General features: G+C 35.7%; 1 protein-coding gene and 1 long non-coding RNA gene across 2 annotated transcripts in view; both read left to right on the top strand.

The window, feature by feature from the left end:
* The window catches only part of LOC123873201 (protein sprint), a 347,503-nt gene that overhangs the window by 123,389 nt on the left and 196,701 nt on the right, over window positions 1-27,413 (top strand). The window lies entirely within an intron of this gene.
* On the top strand, window positions 2,073-5,094 carry LOC123873218. Its single transcript, XR_006797638.1, has 3 exons — window positions 2,073-2,083; window positions 3,473-3,477; window positions 5,027-5,094. It is a non-coding gene; the product is annotated as an uncharacterized LOC123873218 (long non-coding RNA).

Genomic DNA, 27,413 nt, shown 5'->3' with positions numbered 1-27,413 from the left:
AATTTAGAATATTTGATTAACGTCACATTACTCATGCTGGTATAATTACACATAAGGTGCAAACCATATTTTGAAAATTAATTTAGATACGTAGTGTAATTGTTAATAATAATATTAATTTAACAAACATCAGTAGAAATACATGACCTAACAAGATCGTCATACCCAGATTCAGCTCAACCTTGCCTAAATGTTCCTTTCTAATAAACATTCACCGAAGATAACTTTATCCAGCAGAAACATTGTTAGAATACATCGATAGAATGTAACCCCTACGAAATAAAAAAAAAAAAAAAAAATGCCCCATTACAATAGTAAGATTTAAGAGTCCGCATAAATCGGTATCTACGAACAGTATCAGTCAGTGGATAAAAATATAATACTTCTATATATTTTTTTTTTCGCTTATTCCGTCAGGCATGCAGCTACCTCCGCAGCTCACAGTAAAGGTATCAATATTGATATACCTAATACGAAATACAGCGGCCTTAGCGTGGGCAACTCTATGCTGTGTGCCAGAGTTTATCGTAGAGGTATTCAATGTGATCAATCTAATCAGATTGCTCTATCACTCCTATTATTTATTATTATTTATTATTCATAAATCAATCTGGAACACTGAGCAGCTGATTAAAATTTATTTTAAGTAAAATAAATTTGAATCAGCAGCTTTAAAAGTATTTTATTTTTACTTATAATACAGTGATTATAAAAATCACTAAGTATCTACTTAAATACGGATGAAGTAACCGTAATTATGATAATATCTTTTATTTATTTTTGGCTTTATTTTGCTTGTCAAAATTGATAATATAAATACAATATTATTAAACCTAGAAGTGTTTTAATATTTCACTATCTTTCAAAATCTACAATGTATACCTAATCTCAAAGGACGAAGCAATGAGGTATAATTGATGATTAAACGAACTTACCTGAAGTGAAGTTCTATCCCAATTATACGAGTTGCTTCGTCCGAAGAGATTAGGTCCCTCCCAGCCCTAGGACCCCTGATAAGTGAAATATTAATGTTCCAGGCAGGCTTTCAACTAAATAAGATGGGAACGCTCCAGTGGTACCAACAAAAAATACAAAAAATAGAAGTGCAGATTTTCTGCTTTCAAACAAGTGGTAGAAAGGCAATACTTTGACGTATTACTACAATGTATACCTAATCTCTTCGGACGAAGCAACTCGTATAATTGGGATAGAACTTCACTTCAGGTAAGTTCGTTTAATCATCAAAACTACATTTCTTTTATTGCACTTAACAATAAAAATGTTTGAACCGAGAGCTCGTGAAAATGTAGAACTTCGATACGAAAATAAATTAAAAAGAAGATAATGAAACTGCAACGTAGTCTGGCACTCTGAATGGGAAAATGAGATGCATATTTTCAATAGCAGAATCTGAATCTGTTATTATGATATTCTTTCTTTATTAAAACAAGGGTAACAATGCTCGTGTTCTACCATTGTGCGGAGTTGTAGAGAAAACCTTTTGTGGGTTGTGTATCTAGGTACGCTGTGCTTTTAGTTCTTAAGCCACCCCTTCTCTATCCTTAGTACCTAGTTGAAAATGTGATGTGATTTTCATCGATATGGAAATGGACAATGGTCCTTGTATAAAAACTTATGCTATCGTCGCGTGGAAGAGTAGGTACTATACCAATGCAAGCGATGTTAGCCGTGTCTTACATACGTAGGCCTCATCACTCGTGCTTGTGCCATTTTCATATTTTATAAGATTTGCTTTGCCCTGCACTGTGTCAAACTATGTCATGCTCGTTGTATGCCTTTTGTGCGAAATTGGACAGGACATAATATTAAGTTCTAAAGTCGTAGTAATCTTTTTTTATTCCCAATTTACAAGTTATACCCTATGACTGTGATCTCACTTAGTGCTAAATGATGATGCAGTCTACAAAGCGAAAGGAAGCGAGCTATCTTGGAAGGGATATGGAGGTTTAATAAACCCTTATCGGTTTCTACGCTGCATCGTACTTGAACGCGCCACTGCTAGCTGGTAGAGTGGTAACTAGCCATAGCTGAAGCTTCCTACCTCTTAACTTTTATTAATGTAGTAGTCATGCTTAGCTCAAAATAATTTGTAATACCAAATTAATTTTACTCTTTTAAAAAGTCTATTAAATGCTCATAGCTTGATATCACGAGATTGCTAGCACTTTTTGTCGACACTATCAAATATCAACAGTGGGCACATCACTAGCTGACAGTACTTTTGAGTGATTGCGAGTGAGCTCCACAAACAATGCCTGCCGAGTCAATCTCTGTGACTGCAGTGTACGGTACATAATACTTGTACATCGGAATATTGTTCGGCTTTTGCAACCAATGTTTATACGAAATATAGGTTTACACGTCGATGCGAGCGTTGGTTTAAAGCCGACACGGGCACACGGGTATGTTGGATTTGTAATTGAAATAAAAAGCCTATGCGAGCGAAACTTTGCTTTGAAATACGTTAGTATTAATTCCATTTGGGAACAACCGCAAACGTAGCAAATATTTATTGTTTTGACGCGTCCAAGTTTAAAAAGAAATCACCTTAGATACGTTTTAGAGATAGACAATTTCTAAGATATATTGTATTTATGGAACGATGTCTAATTCTATTTACATATTTTGGAAAGGATAAAAAACACTAAAGGAGACCATGATACTTAAATTGTAGAAATACGTCGATGGCAAGATGAAGAGTATGTTGCAGGAACTACAACGACTAAAGACTAAAGATAAGGAGAAAGACTAAAGATAAAAACATTAAAGGAAATAAATAAGGTAGATACGTCGAAAATACACTTGTGAATCAAATAGCTATTATTGCATATTAATTAAAAATGAAATTGGCGAGGGATATCCTGGACATCCTTCGCCAATTCATTTTCAATTGACAGAAGTCATTGCAAGACGGTAGTAGAGACCATTCTTAAAACCTTGATATTCTTCAATAGCAATAAGAACCAAAAGTTATTTAATAACAAAACAAAGGAGTTCCAAATAATGAATTTATTTTGAGTAAAATACAAAAGCTACGCACGTATTTTCTTCTACTCCTAATGAAGAAAAGATCCAAATAAAATATTCCATCAAGAAAGCATTAGAAGGCGGTTGTATCATTCGTCGATTTTTTGCTAGCGCAAGGGGAGAGTGTAGGCAATAATTATTTCCAAATTAACCACGTTAGGCCAACCGCCGGGTGTGCTAAATTAAATCGAACGATACAGAGAAGAGTTAGATACATTATTAGAGCGTGCAATGTTTTGCACAATGACCTCAACTTAAAAATGTTGTACAAAGATACTGGTAGAGCTTTTTGTTATAATAGAGCAATTAGATGAGACAGAGAAAACTTTGGAAGGCTTTGAAAACGGTGTAGGCGAGTCTGAGATAGAACGTCAGAGCCCTGATAAGGCAAATAGATCTGACGAGTTTGAAGTAAACAGTGAAGGGTATGTTCATTTCTATTCTAGTGACTCAGATGACTGTATAGTGCAGAAGCATATCAAGATATCTGGGGTGAAACCATTAGTATATCTTCGGATACCAGTGAACCAGCCTCAGGCTGTGATACAAACGACTGTGAGGAGATTGAAGATGGTTTACAAGCCATACAGCAAACAGATGAAAATGAACTAGGTATGAACATTGACTATAATGCCAACACAGAACCAGATCCAGGAACTTAGCGCTGGACCTGCTTTTACTGTGTCAGACAATAATAACGCCATAATTATTAAATACCTTTGCCATAGGTACTATTTTTTACACGACTACCCAAAAAAGGTGTATAATATGTTTTTAGGGTTCATGTATGTATAATATGAGTTTCTTTATTCCACCCTTACTTCTAAATGCTTGAAACAGAATCAGGTATAGTGAAAATCATCCTGATCCTAAATGACATCCCAGCCATAATTTTTTTTTGGAAAAATTCAAATACGGCGGCTCTGTGGCCCCATTTGACGATGTGATTTTTTTACTATTTTGTTTGTTTTCCATTCAGGGTAATCGTGTTTTTTTTTAAAATTAAGAATAGTATGTTCAATGGCTACTCTAGAGGTCACATTACGAGATCTCTCTGGAACGACAGCGTTGGATGGACCATGACCGGACCGTTTACCCTATGTAATGGCGTCATCAAAATCTACGACAAAAATGTGTTGCAAATGGCAGCTGAAGAGTCGTTACTTTGTGTAATGATGAAATATTTCGTGATGATGATTGTTATAAAGCTTTTGGAAACTGTCCTCGTAATCGGTGCTTAAAGTTTATACGATTTCATTCAAAACATAATCTCTTTGATATTACAAAGGGGCTATCAAAGTTCCTAGCGAGCGGCTCATCTTTGAACGAGCATTAATAACTCAATTCATTCAGACAAATATTATATATAAATGCGAAAGTATGTCTCCCCTTTTCACGACCTATCCATTAAACCAAATTTGACGAAATTTGGTGAATTTGGGATAGTTTCATCTTAGAGACAGATATCTACTTGTTTTTCAGAAAATCAAAGAAATTCGATGGAATTATTAAAAACCTAAATCCACGAAGATGAAGATGCGGGCACAGCATCAGCCTTGGTATATAAATTACATTAGATAGGACGTATCACGTAACAAGAATAATATTATAGGCCAGATATTTAAAGATTTTCAGTAGGTACCTAGTAGAGAAAGTAGGGCGTAATAAAATCATAAACCACAGCCACCATAAAGAACTTCCCGCGAAACGCCAAGTAAAGTGTTGCCAGCTATTACCAGCGACAAAGACAACAGAGTAATAACTATAACAATAACATTTCTTCGCCTCCGTTTGTTAACTGCCTTGCTAGGGTTGGCAACATCGAGAATATCGTCCGGCGTCTGGCATTGATCACACTGGCATTTATCCCGATAGGCACCATATAAGTGAACCGGCCATAGAGGTCATTTGTGGACTGTGGAGGCTATAATGAGCTGTGAAACGCGATAGTTAAAAAAAAATTGTTCTGTTAATTTAGGAAACTATGAAGATGACAGCTTACATTAGTCGGACCTTTTGTGGCGCCCTCTGAGATCAGTTTTGCCTGCGGAAACGTATCCGTAGCAAGTCGTTTGATCTCGTCTCTCCACCTAGTAGAGGGTCATTCAACGCTGCGCTTTCCGGTGCATGGTCATCATTTTAGCATATTGGAACCCCCGTGTCTATCGATTTTTAAACGAGTCGCAGGGAGCCGCTGGATTCAGGCTGCGCCAGACTGTGGCGTATGAAAGTCCTTGCAAGAGACCTATGCCCAACAGTAGACGTCGATGATGATGATGATGATCCGTAGCAGCGAAGCGTAGTTCTATGTCATCATCTTCTTGACCAATCCATCACCGACTCACTACTGAACACGACTGTTAAGGTAGTTCCGTGTACGTAGTTGTAAGCTCTTTATTAATTAATTTGAAAAAAATGAATGTAATTATTTTTTATGTTCTATGTCTATTATTGTTAATAAAGTTTTCACTTATATAATATTATGCTTTGAAACAATATTGAAGATTGATCTATGAATAAAAATCTTTATCAAGGCTGCCTGTTATTCACATTATTTTTGTAAGCTATTAATTAATTAAAATACTTCACTCGATGAGCTAATGAAAGCGTCGGAGGATCAAAATGCTAGCGAATACTTAATTTTCTTTTAATAGGCAACCCTATGTTCTACTTGGTCTTGAATACTTTGCTAATTTTTCTTTGCTGTATAAAACTTTCAGGCATTTCAATTTTGATCTTTATGCCGTCGACTTAAAGGTAATGATATTTTTTTTGTATTTAGAAAGAACGTTTGTATCCTAATATTAGCTCGTTTAAGATTTCTGCATTTCTAAGCCAGCGATTTTTTTGTGAAAGTTCTAGTTTTTAACCCCCGACCCAAAAAGAGGGGTGTTATAAGTTTGACGTGTGTATCTGTGTATCTGTGTATCTGTGTGTCTGTGTTTCTGTGTATCTGTGTATCTGTCTGTGGCATCGTAGCGCCTAAACGAATGAACCGATTTTAATTTAGTTTTTTTTGTTTGAAAGGTGGCTTGATCGAGAGTGTTCTTAGCTATAATCTAAAAAAATTGGTGCAGCCGTTTAAGAGTTATCAGCTCTTTTCTAGTTTTCTTGTAGAAAAGAAGGTTACATAACCGTTAGGTTCATAATATTATGTCAATTGACAAATGTCAAGCTGTCAAGATGGACGTTGCCTTGATACATAATTATTTATTTGAAAATGATGTTTTGGAAAACTCTGATACTTTGGATCGTCGGGGGGTTATAAATTTTTAATTTACACTTGTTATATATCAAGAACCTAATTAAAAAGTATTTTAATTTTTAATACTTAGTACCCTTTGTTATAATTTCTATTACAACCTACGTTTATAGATGAAAAACTGTAACTGTAGATGAAAACTGTAGGGAATTATACAGAAAGAAAAGTTTAAACTAAAAGATATACTAAAAGATCCAGATATAAAAAGTATGTAAGTATCTCGGTATTCACTATTAGGCATTTAAGTAGGTACCCAAATCTTTAGGCTGGTTTTACAGTGACGCTTACCGTCCGCGCGGGTGGTAAGCGCGGTGGCCGAATTGCCGTCAGCGTGGGCCATCCGCGCGACTATGTAACGATCCAAGAGACGCAAAGCTCATGGCCCGCGACGCTTACCAACCGCGCTGGCGAAAGCGTCACTGTAAAACCACACTTAGTAAATTAATGCTGCTTATAGGCTTAGATCCATTGATGTCGAAGGAGCCACCGTACTATTATTGCCCCTATCAAAAATTGTCAAAAGCAAACAAATAAAATCTAGTCAAAATATAGGTAATTTATTTCGTCTATATACCTATGACAAAACAAAGCAAATCCGTAAAATCCACATTTTCCATTTTTCTTATTATTACGCTCGCGTACACTTAAACAAGCGTTTCTTACGAAAAAAATTCAGGGGTAGGTATGTACCTATCTAATACTTAACATAAATAGCAGTGCAATCCCTATTCAAGATGAACCCTCTTTATGAAGTATGGTGTTTGTTTCCCTTCATTTTGTAGCACAGATGCGCCTTGAAATTGTTTAGGAGGCTGTATAAAAGACTCTTTCAAGAGGCGATGGCTGACTTGAGTGTTACGGGAACATTATATTACTTTGTAACACGCTTTCAGCAACAAAAGGTAGAAAATTAGTAGACGTAACAGGTTGGCTCGTTAAAAAATGGCGTTCTAAATTATTTAGGAAATTCAGTAATATAAAAACTGAAATTCCTGAAAAAAGAGAATAATCACTCATCTTTTGTAGTAAAAAGCACGTATATTACTATAAAGATCTAGAGTAGAGACTCCTGACTCAATTCAATTTAACATCAATAATTCAGCTCCACACCATGAAGTATTAAGCTCTGCTTCCACCGAAGATCGTATGACCATAGAAACTTCGGTTTCAATTTACTGAGTGCACTTGGATATTTTATGCTAATGCCCCACCGCCATGATGTATTAAAATACGGAAACTTGAATCCTCCTACCTTCAGCGTAGCCCCCGTAAGCTGCCTTGTAAACTTTAGCCAGACAAGCATGTGAGCTTCCCGGTACTTGTGTGTTTAAAACTTATGCCGGTTACGCTACTACTATTAATATGAGTTTCCACTTAGGAGTATTATTTTCTTTAAATTGTTTTATTTAGATCGTACACACGGCTTCGCCTGTGCGAAATTTGGACCAAAACTGTATCTACAATTTTTCGTCTCTATAAGTATTGGTTCAGTGGTTTATGAATATATTATAATGGACATGTCCGGAAACAAATGACTGTTTTCAGTGTCAGAAGTCTAATTATGTAAGAAGTTAGCCTGCATTACAAACGCAAAGTCTGAGTTTTTGAACCATTTAGTGTTCAATTCAGTTTTTAAAATTGTTCGTCTTTAGTGTAAGGTTTTTAAAATATATCTCATTGGTCGAGAGATTGTGAACCACTCTGTTTACAATAGCACCTCGGTTGGTCCTTTTTACAAATTAGGAGATTGCTTGGTTAACTTAATTGAATTTTGAGGTAATTAAGTAGATTTTATGATGTTATACATTTTATGTTAAAGGGTTACATATAAATATAAAATAAAAGCAAAAGTTTGTATGTGGGGTAGGTACTTAGGAGTAAAATTGAGACACATGGCCGCGAGCGGTCGTTAATCGCATTTAGGGCTTGATGCGTGAAGCGTGTAGCTGACCGCAAGCCTGCGGCTGTCGGGTATAGATCTGTAGAAATTAGACAGATCCACTTATGTTATGTCACTTTATGTATGACTGAGGTGAACAGTATTTTCGTTAAAATAAAAAAATATAATGTTTCTGCCTTCTTCCGCATCCAAGCGGGAAAGAAATCGCGAGGAAGTTCTACTCATCGATGTACGAGTATATGGATGGGCCCTTCGAAGATAAAAAACGCGCTCAAAAAGTCAATAGAATTTGCAAAAGTCTCTTGACTTTGTCAATGACGATGACGTAAGATTCAAGCGTATTTTTGCGGACGGAATTGTATGGGAAAGGCTAATCCATATACATCGATGGTTCTACTACATACATTTTATTGATATAATTGTATGCCGGCTAAACTCACGTGTTTGTCGGAGTATGCCCGACCTTTTTAATGCTCTCTCCTCTCCTTTCCTCCTCCTTTTTCTCAGCATACTTACTATCATTTGATTGAAATGAGTGAGGTACCTATATCCAATTGAATATACGCGTAACTTGAATGAGTCTACTAAATGTATCTTCGAGTTACGCTTGAATAAAGTTACATCGAAGTTGGAAACAATTGCAAAGTCAATATGAAGTTCAGTTTTGGCATTAGATTAGTTGAACCCGAGCGGGTTCTTAAGTGCATGTCCTTGTTTGACATGAGACTAGCTTATTTCGATATACGAACTTAGTTTACCTCGCATGCCTGACTTGTCGTCGAAGTTAAAATCCTTTCAGACTTTTGGAAGTTGAATCGTTAATTGATTCTACTTTAAATAAAATATACTTAGTCTTATTTTGTATATAGATACTTACTCCGAATCCATTCGCGTGGATGTAGGTTTTTTTTTAAAATCTTGTTGACAAATAAAGGGCAATGGCTTTCCAATGCTATACTCTATCCACGGAAAGAAGTTTGTATGTATAGCGCTCTCTCTGTTGCGTAATTCCATACAAATGATAGAGGCAAAAATCTCAATGGGTGCTAACCATTTTTCATCTCCAACCTAACTCACTAACCTAACTCATTCTCTAATCTAACTCATTTTTGAATGTTTTTGAAAACATTTTCGAATTGAATTTCGTAAGGTTTTTCCAAACATATTTGTGATTGGTTGGTGACTCAAAATAGTTAACGCCCACTAACATTTTTGTCTCTATCATTTGTGTGAGATTACGTAACAGAGAGAGCGCTATACATACTTACTAACTTCTTACCGCGTTTTCAGACTTTATATATAGACTAGAATACGTGAATATAACCAACAGTCCCAACAATTGTAAAGTCAATATGAGTCTGAGTCTCGGCTTTAAATTAGTTGTACCTACCCAAGTGGGTCCCTGAGTGCAAACCCTTGTTTGACAACAGCCTTTCTGCTAACGACCAACTTATTTAAGTTCACACGCTTACTTGTATTGTAACTTGTATTTCAAGTTGAGAGTTGAAATCCTTTAAATTTTTGAAAAATTACTTATAACTAACTGATGCCCGCGACTTCGTATGCGTGGATTTAGGTTTTTAAAATCCTGTGGGAATTCTTAGATATTCCGGGATAAAAAGTAGCCTATACCACTCTCCATATCTTTAACCATATCCGCTGCTAGGTTGCGGCGTGATTGAAAGACAAACCAACAAACAAACACATTTTCGCATTTATCAGGGTAGTGATTAGGCACACTGTTCTATGAGTAGCTTGTTGGTTTTGTGTGTGTAAAATTTATACCAGGTTCTGAAATCTACTTACTCTGAGAGATTATTATCTTTCACAATAAAACATCCGTAGACTTTCATTTTTTATTCAAAAATATTGTGCGATTTTTCAGCGAGAGTGAATAATATGGATAAATTAGGATGGCCATATCGGGTTTAGAAAAAAAACTTCGCACTACATCCATACTATCCATACTAATATTATAAATGCGAAAGTGTGTCTGTCTGTCTATCTATCTGTCTGTCTGTCTGCTACGTTTTCACAGCCCAACCACTGAACCGATTTTTATGAAATTTGGTACAGATTTGGTATACATCCCGGGGAAGGACATAGGGTTTTTATCCCGGAAAATCAAAGAGTTCCTACGGGATTTAAAAAACCGAAATCTACGCGGGCGAAGCCGCGGGCATCCTCTAGTTTAAATATATTTTTCGGTTGCAGCATATTATAATGTTAACATTTCATTGATGCTGAAACTTTCTGGAATGTAAAAATGTTTTTTCAAAAATATTGTGATGTTAAAACATAAAATATAAAAAAATGTACGGACGTAGTTAAAAAGCTTGCCTGTTCCGCTTTCAGTAAAGCTGCAGTTACAATGTTTATCTTACAGAGACTTTCAGTAATACTGTCGAAAAAATGTTCACGTAAATTAATAGTATACCCATATTATAAATGTGAAAGTGTGTTTGTCTGTCGCTTTGTCCTTCAATCACGCCGCAACGGAGCAATGGATTGGCATGTTTTTTGGCATGTTTTTGTGAAGAGTGATATAGGCTACTTTTTATTCCGGAAAATCGGGATTTTTAAAACCTTAATCCACGTGGGCAGGTAAAAAGCCTGAAAAGTGAAAAGGTAGCAGACAGACAGACAGACACACTTTCGCATTTATAATATTGGTATGGATGTATGGATTAGGGGGTAGGTGTAGTAAGTGTTGTAGTATAATTGTAGAGGAATAAATAAATCGCCCTGAACTTTGCTTTACGCGCCTCGAGGCGTCGCAATAATTATTCAGGAGGCGTTCAGATGCATCTGCGCGCTCCCACTGCGATGGATATTTTTTATTGTCTTAGCGTATGCCTTGGTAAAGCGAGACGTACACTCAATCCATACTTCCATACTTAATATTATAAATGCGAAAGTGTGCCTGGCTTTTCACGGCCAACAGTTTAACCGATTTTGACGAAATTTGGTACAAAGTTAGCTTACATCCCGGGGCTACTTTTTGTCCCGGAAAATCAAAGAGTACCCACGGGATCTTTAAAGGCCCATCCGTTTTGTTGATCTATATGAAAGGTACAGAGGCAGTTTGCATACCGGACACTGACAGACAACTTTTTATCCCGGAAAATCAAAGAGTTTATTACTTTATTCTTCAATAACATCGCAACGGAGCAACGAATTGACGTGTTTTTTGCATGGGTATAAGTAATTAAAAATATGGAAAGTGACATAGGCTTCTTTTTATCCCTAAAAATCAAAGAGAATTAAAAAATCTAAATTCACGCTAGTAATAATTCAAAATACTTTAGCCCAGTGTACGTTTCGGTTTACAATATTTTGTACAAAAATCGTCGACAACGCATCGCTAAGCCCGAGCTCGAGGGGATTTAATTAGACAGCTCAACCATAGTTTAATGGGGCGTGAAGATAAAGACTAAGGGAGATTCTAAATGATTCATGGAACTGAATGTGGAACCTTTGAACATTTTTTATTCGCGGAAAATTTTAATTTTCTTGCCTCCTCTTGTTCGTGTTTTCCTGGTGTGTGGAGCGTTTCAGTGGAGATTTCGAGCTCGGCTGATTTTCTTTGTACCTATACTTAATTATTTAGATAAGAGGATAAAAAGTATCTCAATTAGTAGTGTGATATAATAAAAAAACTTAATACAAGAAAATCACCTACGACTGACCAGGCTGTATGGTCTACGACCTTTGCCATTCTTGAAAAGGATGAATTGTTGAACTACTAAGTACCTACTACTAAAAAACAATTAAGTTGGTTGTGTAACTTTTTCATTTTTCTATTTATTTTGCTTAATATTCTTTGTGTTTTAAGTATCTAGGTCATTTACCGAAATAGTGTATTTCAAAAAGAAAGCCTTCAATTTTCATAAATAAATATAAATACATAACAAATAAATATAACTAATATAGTTAGAGTGTATAAGAAAATAACATAGTGTCTCGAAAATCCAAATTACCATTCCAAATTCACAACACTGCGCCAAATTTTCATTCCCACATACTTTAGTAGTTTTGCAAATCTAATAAAATATGCTAACATACATTTTATATAGAGAATGGAGCACCTTTATTTGCATGAAATGAGATTTTTGTGCCAGAAAATGTACTTTTCTTAGTAGCTTGAGCTGCTAATATGAGGTTTCTTTAGGTAACATCTGTTTTTGTCTAGATCCTGAAATATGACTTCATATTGTAGCAGTGTGGAACACTATGGTAATTGCAGTTTTATACATCTTCAGTAAATTCAAATTCAAAATATTTTTATTCAATTAGACTTTTACAAGTACTTTTGAATCGTCAAGAGCTCTACCATTGGTTCGGAATGCTTTTTCCTACCGAGAAGCCACGTAAAACTATCAGTTAGAAGCTGATTCACACTGTTTAGAATACATTAGGGGTATATCATCATCAACAAACCAGCTCCCATAATAGTTCAAAGTCAAAGTCAAAGTAAAAATAATTTATTGAAAGTAGGTACAATTGTACTCTTTTTGATGGTCGAAATTGTTAAAATTGTACGATATAGTGGTGATAATTAATTACGTAACTTAAAACTAAAGCTACGAGGGTTCCAAACGCGCCCAAGTCTGAGAAGAGCCCACAACAAACCCCCATTGAGGTTCAATGGCCTCTCCCTCACGGATCTTCTCTCAGAATGTAGTAGTACAGTAGGGTTTGGTCATAGTCCACAAAGCTGACCAAGTGTGGATTGGCAAATCATACCTTTGAGAACATTATACAGAACTCTCAAGCATGTAGCTTTTCTCACGATGTCCTTCACCGAAATTTTCAAAAATCCTTTTTAACTCCCGACCCAAAAAGAGGGGTGTTATAAGTTTGAGGTGTGTATCTGTCTGTGGCATCGTAGCTCCTAAACTAATGAACCGATTTTAATTTAGTTTTTTTTTGTTTGAAAGGTGGCTTGATCGAGAGTGTTCTTAGCTATAATCCAAGAAAATCGGTTCAGCCGTTTGAAAGTTATCAGCTCTTTTCTAGTTACTGTAACCTTCACTTGTCGGGGGTGTTATAAATTTTTAATTTACACTTGTACATTTAGATATTTTCTGTGTAGTTGTTTGGCCCGTTGAACGCGGCCGAAATTTTTTAAGGGCTCATCATTATTATATTGCAAACTAGATCATTACGTACTCATTGAGCATAGATATGGCGATTAAATGCGAATGTTTAATCGTTAACTAATTACCGTCTGCCGCGGTCAGGGGTGTAACCGCAGCGTCCGTGCAATCATCGCCTATTGTTACGATCATTTACGATCGAGTATTTATTAGTAGGTACTGTACAATAGATATACTATAAACTGTATTTTGTATGTTAACACATGTACCTACTTAGTTTTGCAGTCAATTAATTGCGTAATCCAAACGCTACTTACGTGAGTAAAATTTGTTTAATTGCGGCCTGGATTGTACGCATCTGAATGTCTAGATATTCCTAGAACACGTCTCAGATTTAGACACAATAAAATAAAAAAACAAAATCGATCACAAAACGATCATAACGATGCGTAATATTTGTAATGAATATCATTGACGATGTGAACGCTAATATTATGTATTGCGCTACTTTTTATCCCGGAAAGCCAAAGAGTTCCCACGGAATTAAAAACTAAACGGATGAACTCAAGGGAATCATGTATTAATAAGAAATGGCTATCCATCTCCTCTTGGATGCCGCCATTCTAGACGTCCAAATATGTAATAGCACCAAGAAGAATTTCGATTATCTCTCAAACCTAACGTCCGCCGGCCGTCCGCGGCCTGACTCAAAGGCGATTTTTTATGGACCGGCAGAGGTTGTGGGTGCCGTAATTCAATTTATTGCGTCTACCCTCTCCAAGGGAGTGGCTTCTAAGCGATAATGCAATTTGATTGAGCTACTTATTGCTCCTTTACCTTTTCATTACGGCAAAATTTCAATTCAATATCACTCTCAGTCCTCACCCATTCAAAAGGGTGAAAACTTGACAAGTTGTAAGTAAATGTATACGAAATTTTGCTTTCTTTCCAAGCTTGAAAGTACTTCGACACAATAAGAGGTCTTTACGTTCAACAATGGAAACTTTTCGCTTTGCCTCTTGTCACCTAAAACAGTGGTTCGTGAATAGAAAGCTGCATTTGACGCCGAAGTTATAGGCACTTTGATGTGCTGTGGTGCCGCAACCCTTCGCAGCGCGATTAAAAAAGTTATGCAGAAACTCTTTTCATAACATTTTCCTTTCATGTAAAGGCTTAAGCGGAAATTTTACGGCCCATGTTTACTTTTTTTGTCACTTGAAACAAGATTCCCTTTTCAGGAGTATTCTTTTATGACCGATTGTGTTGAAGATACCAAGGGTTCGATTCTAGCAAATATATTTCTCGCAGCATTAAAACTACTGGACTTATTCAAGAAAGTATTATCATTTTTGTGTCTAATTATTTATATTTTTTATATTCGACAAGTTTAACATTTCCCCCTCCACCTACGGTTAAACTCCATGCTAGGACACCTAGTACAGATCTTGTACAGATACGATAAGTATAAATGTTGACAGTCAATACCTAAACTTTTTGTGCAATTCAGTAGGGTTTCATTTTATCATTCAGAACATTTTATGAGGAAGGTTTAATTATATTATGCATTCTTATGTAAATTATAATACATTCACATAATATGTCTGTAAAAAAGTACGCGCCCCGTATGAAGCCGGGGTGGGTTAACTAGTCAAAAAATAAATTAATAAGTACGAGGAAATCGTAAATCTAAGCGAAAAGTTTGAATGTTTCTGTAAATATTTGATTGTTCGCGAAAGTTTAAATCATTGAAATCAATCGTTTAAAGGTAAACCGATGAAATTTCGTGTTTCAGTCCGTGTACATTAATTATTAAACCTTTAATTAAAAAACCTTTTTGCTTGTCTTCATAATTACACTCGTATATATTCGGCTCTGCATAATAGAGTAATTTAACTTTGGTCGGGCTCACATAAGTTCTGAAACCATTGAAATATGGACTGTGATATTACAGGAAAAGACATTTAGAACTTGGAGGATGTACAAGACTTCATAAGGCCGCTGTTTTCAGTGAAAATAAAGTGCTTGCTTACTGATTTATGTACTTTGTACGTTGTAATGGAGTCCCGTCTAGCGTTTTAATAGCTTTGAGTCCCTGAAAGATTATGATGACTTGTGCTTTCGAAAGTTTCGGTGCCGCCATTGTTTTAACTTTTTTTTAACTATCATTACAGGCAAAGGTCGAATACCATACAGCCTCGTCAGTGTCTTCAATGATTTTTACCGACAACTAATACAAGCCATTAGTTTTTAAATTTTAAAACGAACAAATCGTAAATCGAAGCGAATAGTTTGCTGTTTGAATGTTTCTGTAAAAACTAGATCGTTCGCAAAAGTTTAACTTTTATTGAGTCGGGTTGTAGTGAACATAGATAAACTCTTTTAAAAGTTTAGAATCTCAAAGGGCTTCCTTCAAAAGATTCTTTCTTGGTTGTTTCAAACTGTAGAGTACTTTTGTAATAGTAGGTAGGTACATAATTATGTAACATTAGGCTCATGCCCATGACCTTTTCCACGTGGGTTTAATAAAAATCTTATGGGAACACTTTGATTTTCTGGGATGAAAAGTAGCCTATTTCACTTTTTAGCTCTTCAACAGCTATACTCATGCAGAATTCACGAAAATCTGTTGCAATGTGATTAAAGAACAAACCATCAAAGTAATAAACCAACCAACAAACACAGTTTCGCATTTATAATATTATGGTCAGTGGTGTTTTGCGAAACTAGGTTCCTACTCGTATTAAAACTTACTGATATATAAACCAACCTTTTTTAATGTAGAGATTGCTCTGAGAGATGAGTAGGTTTACCCTTATCATTACTTAAATTACTTGAGCCTGAAAAAATGAATAACTTCAAAAAGAATTTACTTCAAAAGTTTTTACGGAGTTGTGGCAGAGTAAGCCTTGTTTTTTGCAATCCACTACAGAGATGTTGAGATATTCCTTTTCAGGATCCTTCTTAAGGTGAATTATTACAGTAGATGTTTCAGCGATGTACTGTTTTGATTTTTTTTTATAACAAAATGTGAATAAAACATTTTAACTTCATATAATATATACATATCTTTGGGATTTACTGGATTCTTTGCGCCATCTTATGACTTTCTCGGTAGGTTATACGGTTCACAGCGGGCTCCTTTATAATTGAGTACATAAATCACACCCCATCGAATAAGACGTGGTTTCACGAAGTTTGCTGAAATACTCGTAGAAAATAGTGCAGAAAAACTGAGTAGGCGAAAAGAAAAACTCTCTTTATAACCAACTTCAAAAAAGGAGCAGGTTATCAATTTCATGTTTATTTGTAGAAAGCATTGAAACATCAAATCAGTAGTTTTTATTTTTAACCCCCGACCAAAAAAGAGGGGTGTTAGGTATAAGTTTGACGTGTGTATCTGTGTATCTGTCTTTGGCATCGTAGCTCCTAAACTAATGAACCGATTTTAATTAGTTTTTTTTTGTTTGAAAGGTGGCTTGATGGTGTTCTTAGCTATAATTAAAGAAAATCGGTTCAGCCGTTTGAAAGTTATCAGCTCTTTTCTAGTTATTACTGTAACCTTCACTTGTCGGAGGTGTTATAAATTTTTAATTTACACTTGTAGTTGATGTCCAACAGGTAGGTATTATATTTATCATAATATTATATTCCTCGGTAGAAATAATCTTGATCTTACCGTTGTTGGCGATTGCTCTATATGAAATCTTGGTATAGAATAATCAGTACCTTCAGTAGGTCCTGGTTAAAATATCTTGAAGAAGGGGACTACGAATATTTTTCTGTAGAAAAAACATACTAAACCAGTAGAGGATTAAATATTTCCTAATTATTCATCGTTATCAACGGCAACAAATGAAATAACAATGTTATAACAATAACAAGTGTAAATTAAAAATTTATAACATCCCCAACAAGTGAAGGTTACAGTAACTAGAACAGAGCTAATAACTTTCAAACGGCTGAACCAATTTTCTTGGATTATAGCTGAGAACACTCTCGATCAAGTCACCTTTCAAACAAAAAAAAGTAAATAAAAATTGGTTTATTGGTTTAGGAGCTATGATGGCACAGACAGATACACAGATACACACGTCAAACTTACAACACCCCTCCTTTTGGGTCGGGGGTTAAAAAGATAAGTTATTCTAAATTAACACTAGCTTATTATTAAGACATAATGCAGGTAAGTATGAAAGCCACTTAGGTAGGTAGGTAGGATTGCCACTGCGACACCATATTATTGTATGAAAAACAATTAAGCATTGCTAAAAAAAAGTGCTACCAATATGTTCGGCATAAACAACAAATCACAAGACAGCGGGTTGCGTGCCAGCTCTATTAACAATGAATCAATAGTGCGATAAAAGAAGCTCTTTCAGGTGCCGAGGGTCAGCCGATATTGAGACATAATTCACATGCCGAGAGGAATATGAGCTGTATGGGATATTCCATACAATATCGTATGTACACTTAAGTTACTAACATAAAAACCTTGTTACAAAGTTTATGAGCAAAATATAAACTGACAAGAGGATGCCCGCGACTTCGTCCGCGTGGATGTAGGTTTTTGAAGATCCCGTGGGAACTGTTTTTGTTGAGCGGATGGGTCTTTAGGAATCCCGTGGGAACTCTTTGATTTTCCGGGAGAAAAAGTAGCCTATGTCCGTCCCCGGGATATAAGATAACTCTGTACGAAATTTCGTCAGAATCGGTTAAACTGTTGGGCCGTGAAAAGGTAGCAGACAGACAGACAGACTCACTTTCGCATTTATAATATTAATAAGTATGGAAGTATGGATTACAAGAATGGCTGAGCTTGTACATACCTACCTTATGTCTTGCTAAGTTATTTGTACTGAAACTTGCGGATAATAATTGGAAACACGTCTATAATTATTTACATGTCTATAACTTACACAACACTTATTTTTGGGTCAAAAGGGATGAGTTAACTCAACGCCTAGCTGGGATTTTCGTCATCGTAAAAGACTACAAAATTAATGTTCTTGAATTACGAAGTACTCGTGTAATCAAATCATTTGTATTGGTCCTATTTAAATCTGTACACACTAGTAGCGTGTTAATCCATTAGCTATTCCACACGCTCCTGTATTCCGGACGGCGGTTATTTGATCGGTGTGTTTGTTCGCGGCACGTGAGCTGCCTAACTTACTGTCCCGATATTTTTTGTAAGCAACCTCTTGGTCATATAAACACCATGAAACGCTTGGTCAGGATTTCGTAGACTTGACTATTTGCGTAAAACATTTGCAATTTGTTGTTTGAAATTGTTATACGAATACGCTACAGGCAAAGACATGTACCTATTACATTATTATGTAACAACATAATACCTATGGTGTTTGCGATTTTGTTTGCTTAAGTTTCTTCTTTTAAAAATTTTGGAAGAATTTTTGATTTTCCGGAATAAAAAGTGTCCTACGTCTTTCTCCTGGATGCAAGCTATCTCTGTAATAATTTTCGTCAAAATCGGTTAAACGAATGAGCCGTGAAAAACTAGCAGACAGACAGACAAACACTTTCGAAATTATGATATTAGTCTGAATAGTCTTCCTAGACCTAGTAGCAGCATTTAGGGAGCCCAATAGCTGATCAGCCTGATAATTAAGGAGGTCACCTGCTCACTTCGCTCGTCATATCGCGCTTTAGACAATTTTTTAAGGGAAACAAGACTGCTTAAGATTAAAATGGAAGATTTGGTGCCCAGATTTCGTTTTGGACCACGTTCGACCTAATCTTATGTTTATGAACTTGATGATCCTTTCATTAGGCAAAGGTGCTATGTTCAGTGTCGTGTCATTTCATTAATTTTTTTAGTAGAATCAAATTGGGGTGTTCAGTTTCTTCCAGGGTTTCGTGATATCCCTAGGAAATTCGTGAAATCCCTGGTTTCCTCTTTTCCCTGAGACATATCTATTCAGTGGTCTATTTACTATCATAGACATACTTATATACGTGTTATAATATAGTTACTTAGTTTAGAAGTTTAAGTATCTCAAATAGAACCTACCAAAATATTTAGTTATTTAGTTATGTCAGAAGTATCTTTCACGAGCTTTTCATTTAAATTAATATAACTTAAACAAGATTCAACCCGTTTAATTTAATTAGCGTCTCAGTTGATCCCCCGAGCCGCAGAGCGAGCTAGGTGCGCTTTAGTATCTGTAGGGTTAATTAATTATAAAAATTAAATTAAAAATTTAAAAAACCCCCGACACATAAACCTCTAAAAAGTAAAAAAATAATAGGTAAGTATGTATGGGCCCTTTAAGAATAGTATAAATAGTAAAGTGTTTATCCAAGCGCTCGTTGCGCCAGGGGACCGCTACCTATCATAAACTATGAAAGTCATCTGTTGTAGAAAGAATAGTCTTTAGCGGTCCCCCGACGCAACGAACGCTTGGATAAAAACTTTACTATTTATACTATTCTTAAAGGGCCCATACATACTTACCTATTATTTTTTTACTTTTTAGAGGTTTATGTGTCGGGGGTTTTTTAAATTTTTAATTTAATTTTTATTTCACGCTTTTTAAACTTTTATTCATAAATTACCGTTTATTTGTGCTTTTCTAAAACCCGATTTCTATAATAATATAAATCCAATAAGGCAGCTAATATCTCTTCAAAAGTAACATCAATGTTATGTTAATTATACGTTCCATGAAATATTTTTGATCAAGAATTATCTGAATGACTCACATAGTTTAACACGACCAAAACGAAATATCTGTTTCTAACATGTCGTTGCTTTAAAAATGTACCCATTTTACGTAGTCGTATAATAGTTCGCTTTTCAAGATATACCTACTATTGTATAATTGTGAATATTATTGTAAATTGCACAATTGAAAAGAGCAACCGCCGAGTTTCTTGCTGGTTCTTCTCGGTAGGAACGGCATTCCGAACCAGTGGTAAATTATTTGACGATTCAAAAGCACTTGTAAAAGTTTATTTGAATAAAAATCTATTCTATTCTATTCTATTCTACGATTAAATTGAAATCGACTTTCATCCGATGAAATAAGGAATAAAGTGGCTTGTATTTCATTTTGTTTGTTATTGCATGTCAAATTTTTATTTGACATAACTTTCAAAAACCGGTCAAGTGCGAGTCTGCCTCACACATGAAGAGTTCCGTACAAGTTTTTTTTATGTAATGACAATTCAGTTGTCGGATTTTTCTGTTTACTTGGGCCACAGGAGTAGAGTGCTTGGGCTATAAGATATTGCTACCTGCCTTTCATGATTCTACGTAAACGGGAAGTACCCAATTTATAAGTTTTGATTCTCTTGAAAGATGACACACAGACAGACACCGAAGTGGTGAAGGAAAACATCGTCAGGAAACCTGCATGCTTAAGAGTTGGCCATAATGCTCCCTCAAAGGTGCGTGAGGTGTGCCAATACGTGCTTGGCCAGTGTGGTAGCTTCTCATTCTGAGAGGAGACTTGTGCTCAGTAGTGAGCCGGCGATGGGTTGATCCTGATGATGATGAATTTTAAACGTATTTTGTCAAAGTAAATAAGCTGAGTTCAAGCAGATAAAATATAAAGAAGGTGCGCCTAATGCATCATCCAAACCTGCGCGACAAAGCGACTAGGATGCGGGAACCTCAGCCGCGCGGAGGGTCATCGCCTCCTACGATATTTAATGGTGCCATGCACACCTACGCGACTACAACAGTCGAGGCTTCAACATCTTTTTTTTTCTACAGATACCTACTGAACCCTAAAAATAGTTTGACTATGGTTTGGGTTTGGGTTGATTGTTCGTGGCCTTTGGTTGACTGTTGTATATTATAATTGAATTGATGTTTTCTCGTTTAACTGTGATTATAATATTTTATAAATTAGAAACTCCGCGCCTACGATCCAAAGTATCGGAGTTTTCCAAAACATTATTTTCAAATAAATAATTATGTATCTAAGCAACGTCCATCTTGACAGCTTGACATTTGCCAATTGACATAATATTATGAACCTCTGTTACAATAGTGAAAGATCCCAGGGCCACCAGCCGTCACATATTTTCTGACGAACGAAATGTGGACGATTGAGTAGTGTTAGTATGTACTAAGAACGCATGCCTACAGACCTGTTAGCTTGCTTAGACGGCCAATTTTCAGGTATCAGGTAATCAAGGTACATAAAAACATTACTTACCTCACGTAAATTCTCCAATTTTATTATTTTTAACTGATTTTTTTAAATATTAATAATTAATTGACATAAGTAAACTATACGAGAGTGAGAGAGAAGTCAATATATCCTAATACATGTCTTACTCAGTCTCATGCGCGTAGATAATGATGCCTTCGCGCTCAAACCCACAGAGGCATTAAAATTGAATTTAGGGGATGATTGGCCCTCTGGATCGGTCTGTCTTCTTGTAAAAGGTTTTAAAATAGTTGTCTGGTGGACATATATAAAAATGGAGCATCAGAATTTACGTGCAGTTAAGTAATTACTTATTTTGGGAGCTTTAAAGCGTCTGCAAAGCAATACGGCCGACGCGGGAAGTGTCTGGGAGTATTGGCGACATATTTTTAAGGATATTGCCTAAAATATACGTAAAAATCAGTTTGGAGAATTTACGTGAGGTAAGTAATGGTTTTATGTACCTTGATTATCAGATACCTGAAAATTGGCCGTCTAAGCAAGCTAGCACGTAGGCTAGGCATGCTTTCTTAGTACTTACTAACACTACTCAATCGTACATATTTCCTGTGTCAGAAAATACGTAACCTCTGGTGGTCCTGGGATAAAAGTAATAAGAAAACCAGAAAAGAGCTGATAACTTCCAAACGGCTGAACCAATTTTTTTGGATTATAGCTAAGAACACTCTCGATCAAGCCACCTTTCAAACAAAAAAAACTAAATTAAAATCGGTTCATTCGTTTAGGCGCTACGAGGCCACAGACAGATACACAGATACACAGATACACAGATACACAGATACACAGATACACACGTCAAACTTATAACACCCCTCTTTTTGGGTCGGGGGTTAAAAACAACAAACTTTCGAGTGACTTCTCGGCTCAGCTTCTCAGTTCTCTGTGACAGTTAACTGTTTTTGTTGATTTGAAATTAGGTAGATAAGCACAGTAGGATGAAATTCCTCACTTTAGTTGGGTTGAATTGGTAAAAACAATTTTGCTGTGGCTATACTTTAAGGTTGAGATCTATAAAGCGCACTTCGACTTTGCTCAGATAAGTTGTCAACTTTGGTTCAGTTAGCCAATATTTCTAGTCTATAAAACGTGAATCAGTTCTGAATTTTACTCAAACTGCCTGATACGTTACTAACTAACCCTGTACCTATTGCATTATTTTTTAAGCTTTAACTATTTTAACAACTAATTAGTGTTTGTCATTAAGTACTTACCTAGTACCTATCTATTTTTTTTTATCTTGATGCTCCGAATGCTGTCTCGATCTTCAAATGCTCTTTCTGAGCAGAAGCTACTATCAAAATAACATTTAATTTTAAATATGAGTGCGAGTTACATATCACTTTCGACCCTATTTTTTTAACTTAATGAAGTTCAGCAACTATGAATACCTACGTAGTTTTTTCAGAAAGAAAATTCGACTGACCAAGATTTATAAGCGGACCCCGGTCCTTCACGAGTCATTGCCCCGACTCCCGCAACAATTAAGATTTACAACGGCGCAAACCCTAAATAACTTAAATAGTTGGAAACGTTGGAAAACCTCGGCTCCCTCCGCAACACGAGCTGCGATGTGAAGCCGCAAACTCTGCATTCTGAAAACTTTTACGTTTCCTAACTCAAGAAAAAAATTTACTTGCCTGAGTAATGCTAGGAATATTAAATTTTTTTAAAGAATATTAGCTATGATAATCATGACATACATTCCCCTTTCCCCTCCAACTAAGAGTAAGGCTTGTGCTATGAGTAGGTACGACAATAGTGCAACGAGTGGGGTTTGAACCGCCACCGACCGGATTTCATTCCGTTCCTCTAACCGTTGAGCTATTGAGGTTTTAACTTAAACTATGAAATAAAGGACTGGCGTGTTTGAACACTAAAAATTACTTGAAATCTCTTTTGAATAGTTAAGTTGAAGTAGAATACTTGTATAGTTCTACTTAAACGCATAAATTACTCAAAATCTCTTTTGAATAGTTGTGTTGAAGTAGACCTACTTATATAGTTTCTACTTAAACTCATAGCTGCAGCAGAGTTCAGAGTTCGGATAATATCTAAGAAACTGAAATGCAGCTGATGACCTCAAAGGCACTTATCTAAGAAATATTTAATTTTCTTCACAAATTCAATAATTGGCCATCGAAAAATGGACGACGGTGCCTATTTTCAATAAATGGCTTAGATTAAGATGTTAGATCTATCTAGATTTCTGTGAATGTACGTACATACCTACTCTTATCATGCTTTTGACTTACTTTCAATTTGTAACAACACAAGAAAAATTTTAACACCCCCGACAAGTGAAGGTTACAGTAACTAGAAAGGGCTGATAACTTTCAAACGGCTGAGCCGATTTTCTTGGATTAAATATAGCTAAAAACATTCTCGATCGAACAAAAAAAAACTAAATTAAAATCGGTTCATTGGTTTAGAGAGCTACGATGCCTCAGACAGATACACAAATACACACGTCAAACTTGTAACACCCCTCTTTTTGGGTCGGGGGTTAAAAATATTACCTGCCCTAATAGATATGATTTTAATTTATTGTACAAACCTACTCACAACGTAAGATATAAAACAAAACAGAAACGGCAAACTCATTCCTCTTTCACTTTACATCCCTTTTACGACGCCACTAAAATCCATCTGATACATATACGTGGATGTGCTGCCATATATTTGCTTACGGGGTAGGTGTATTTCGGGGAATAAATTCGAGACGGAATTCGCAGAAAATTAAGCAAAATGGTGATAGTAATAGGTTCGATCCTGGGCACGCACCATTAAGTTATCAGACTTAGACCTCGTCATTACTTTTCCTAAGGCATGATTGTCGTCATAGCACAAGCCTACCGCACAGTAAACTACTTGCCTTTCATGATTCTAGGTCAACGGGAAGTACCCTATAGGTTTTCTTGACAGACACGATGGACGGACGGACAGACAGACGGATAGACAGACAGACAGAGAGATAGACAACAAAGTGATCCTATAAGGGGTCCGTTTTTCCTTTTGAGGTACGGAACCCTAAAAAAACGCTGAAAAAAATAATAATATAACTAATACATTTTTTGGTAAAAAAATTAAACAGGTATCTCTACCAACAACTTTCTTAATTAAAAGCCCCCATCATGTTCCGCTGCGTAATATAACAATACGCCGAATCGACTTTCCTAACATATTATTTTACACGTATGTATATAACCTTGTAATTATGTGAACCGAAGAGCTTTTCAATTACCGTACGAGAAAAGGGCGGGACGCTTCCATACGCCTGAGTCAGCCTTACTTTCAGGAGTCAGTGAAGATAGACTCATTGTCGTTGTATGGAAATTGAAATGCATACTTTTTATCTCAACCACTGAAATAATCTTTTTAATACAGTTGCTCAAAAAGTGGCGTATTGCAGGGACGTATAGCGTTCGGGATGTGGGCTATTACATAATCGTGCTTATTTTTTACCTTTCCCGCACTCGTGCTTTTTCTTTCCCAACTGTCAAAATATTAAAAAGAAAAACCAACCATGAAGTTTTTACTAAAAAAATTCATAGAAGTTTTTATGATACATGCAAACACGTATATTTCTAAAAAGAAGCTACTAATTTGTTTCAATATCAGATTTAATGATTTGATTGAATGAGTTTGGTTAGGTTTCATTTCATTTCATCTCATTAAATTTCATTTTCATTTCATATCAATAAAAAACCTCTACTGAAGACTTGGCTGTATGGGCATAGTTCCCTTTGCCTACCAGAATGGGTGAAGAAAAAAAAAACTCTACTTATATTCTACGGTTGGCGCCATTTTACAGAAATTTTCTTTGCGAGTTTAGTTGTTGGTTGCCTAAAATGAGTAATTTCGACCCTAGTTTTTTATATCTATTAGCAATAAAGTTGTTTAAAATTAAATTAAATTAAGTTAGTTGAGATTATTGTGTTTTTATTATTTTATTAAATTGCTTCATTTTTTCGCAACTGTATTAAAAATAGTCGTTCAGTACACGTGCGGAACCGTCATTGCAACTCGTTCCGACTGTCAACCCTCGCCTTCAGCTACGCCTCGGCTCGGGTAGACATTTGTCGGAACTCTTTGCAATGACAGCCTTTCCGCACTTGTAATGAAATATACTATTTTAATACAGTTGCTCAAAAAGTGGCGTATTGCAGGGACGTATAGCGTTCGGGATGTGGGCTATTACATACTCGTGCTTTTTCTTTACCTTTCCCGCACTCGTGCTTTTTCTTTCCCAACTGTCAAAATATTAAAAAGAAAAACCAACCATGAAGTTTTTACTAAAAAAAATCATAGAAGTTTTTATGATTCATGCAAATACGTATTTCTAATAAGAAGCTACTAATTTGTTTCAATATCAGATTTAATGATTTGATTGAATGAGTTTGGTTAGGTTTCATTTCATTTCATCTCATTAAATTTCATTTTCATTTAATATCACTAAAAAACTTCTACTGAAGACTTGGCTGTATGGCATAGTTCCCTTTGCCTACCAGAATGGGTGAAGAAAAAAAAAACTCTGCTTATATTCTACGGTTGGCGCCATTTTTCAGAAATTTTCTTTGCGAGTTTAGTTGTTGGTTGCCTAAAATGAGTAATTTCGACCCTAGTTTTTTATATCTATTAACAATAAAGTTGTTTTAAATTAAATTAAATTAAGTTAGTTGAGTTTATTGTGTTTTTATTATTTTATTAAATTGCTTCATTTTTTCGCAACTGTATTAAAAATAGTCGTTCAGTACACGTGCGGAACCGTCATTGCAACTCGTTCCGACTGTCAACCCTCGCCTTCAGCTACGCCTCGGCTCGGGTAGACATTTGTCGAAACTCTTTGCAATGACAGCCTTTCCGCACTTGTAATGAAATATACTATACTACTGGCGTAGATATAGCTTCGTACTGTAGAAGCATATTACTATTACGACTAGCTTGTTAGTAAATATAATATAGATTATTATAGGGGCATTTCACGTCAAGCGGACAGCCAAAAAAAAGTGAGGTCGTGGATTTTGTTTATACTCTGGTCAGTTATACTTCTAGTAGACGTGGATATATACACACAATGTTTTTTTCGTATGATGCTTTATTGCTGAGTTATGAGCTTTTAAAAATTTACTAAGAATGAAGTCCGTTCTTTTTGGATGCTTATTATTTGTGACAATTCATTTGTAAAAAAAAGTAAAAAGCATTGTTTATTATAGTTAAAAAGTTGAAATTTTTATTTTTTTTATCGAATTCTAAATTTAAATTTTTTAACGTATAGTAAACCGGAAGTGAACATTTCAAATCGATATTTGAGTAACTTGGCCAGAATAAAAATATTTTTTTTTACCGTGAATTAAAGCTTACATGTACTTATTTTACACCAAAAAAAATTGTAACGTGGAGTCTAATAGTTTAGGACTTAGAGTGGTTTTATTAATTGAGATTGAAACAGTATTAATTAAAATGGAGTGTTTTATTTTGTAACTAGCTGATGCCCGCGACTTCGTCCGCGTGGATTTAGATTTTTAAAAATCCCGTGGGAACTCTGACTTGCCATGATAAAAAGTAGCCTATGTTACTCTGCGTCCTTTCAAGTATCTTTATGCTAAAAATCAAGTTGATTGGTTGCTTAGTCAGGGCGAACAAATCTTGTGGGAACTTTTGATTTCCCAGGACAAAAGTGGTCTATCCGTAATAGCCCATCCCCGGGATACAACGTGTTTCTCTACCACGTAAAAACATTTAAACGGATGATCCTTTAAAAATCCCGAGGGATCACCAGGATTTAGGAATGCAATTCCTTACAGCATCAGGGTTGAGGAATTGGGTCCTCGAGGTCAAAGCCAAAGTGTTTACCTGTTATAGATACCTTCCATATCAATTTATAACCGACAGTTTCCAAATCC

Source organism: Maniola jurtina, chromosome 16, assembly GCF_905333055.1.
Source record: "Maniola jurtina chromosome 16, ilManJurt1.1, whole genome shotgun sequence".
Lineage (NCBI taxonomy): Eukaryota > Metazoa > Arthropoda > Insecta > Lepidoptera > Nymphalidae > Maniola > Maniola jurtina.
Note: the sequence above shows the minus strand (reverse complement) of the source record. Positions and strands in the feature narration are given on the sequence as shown.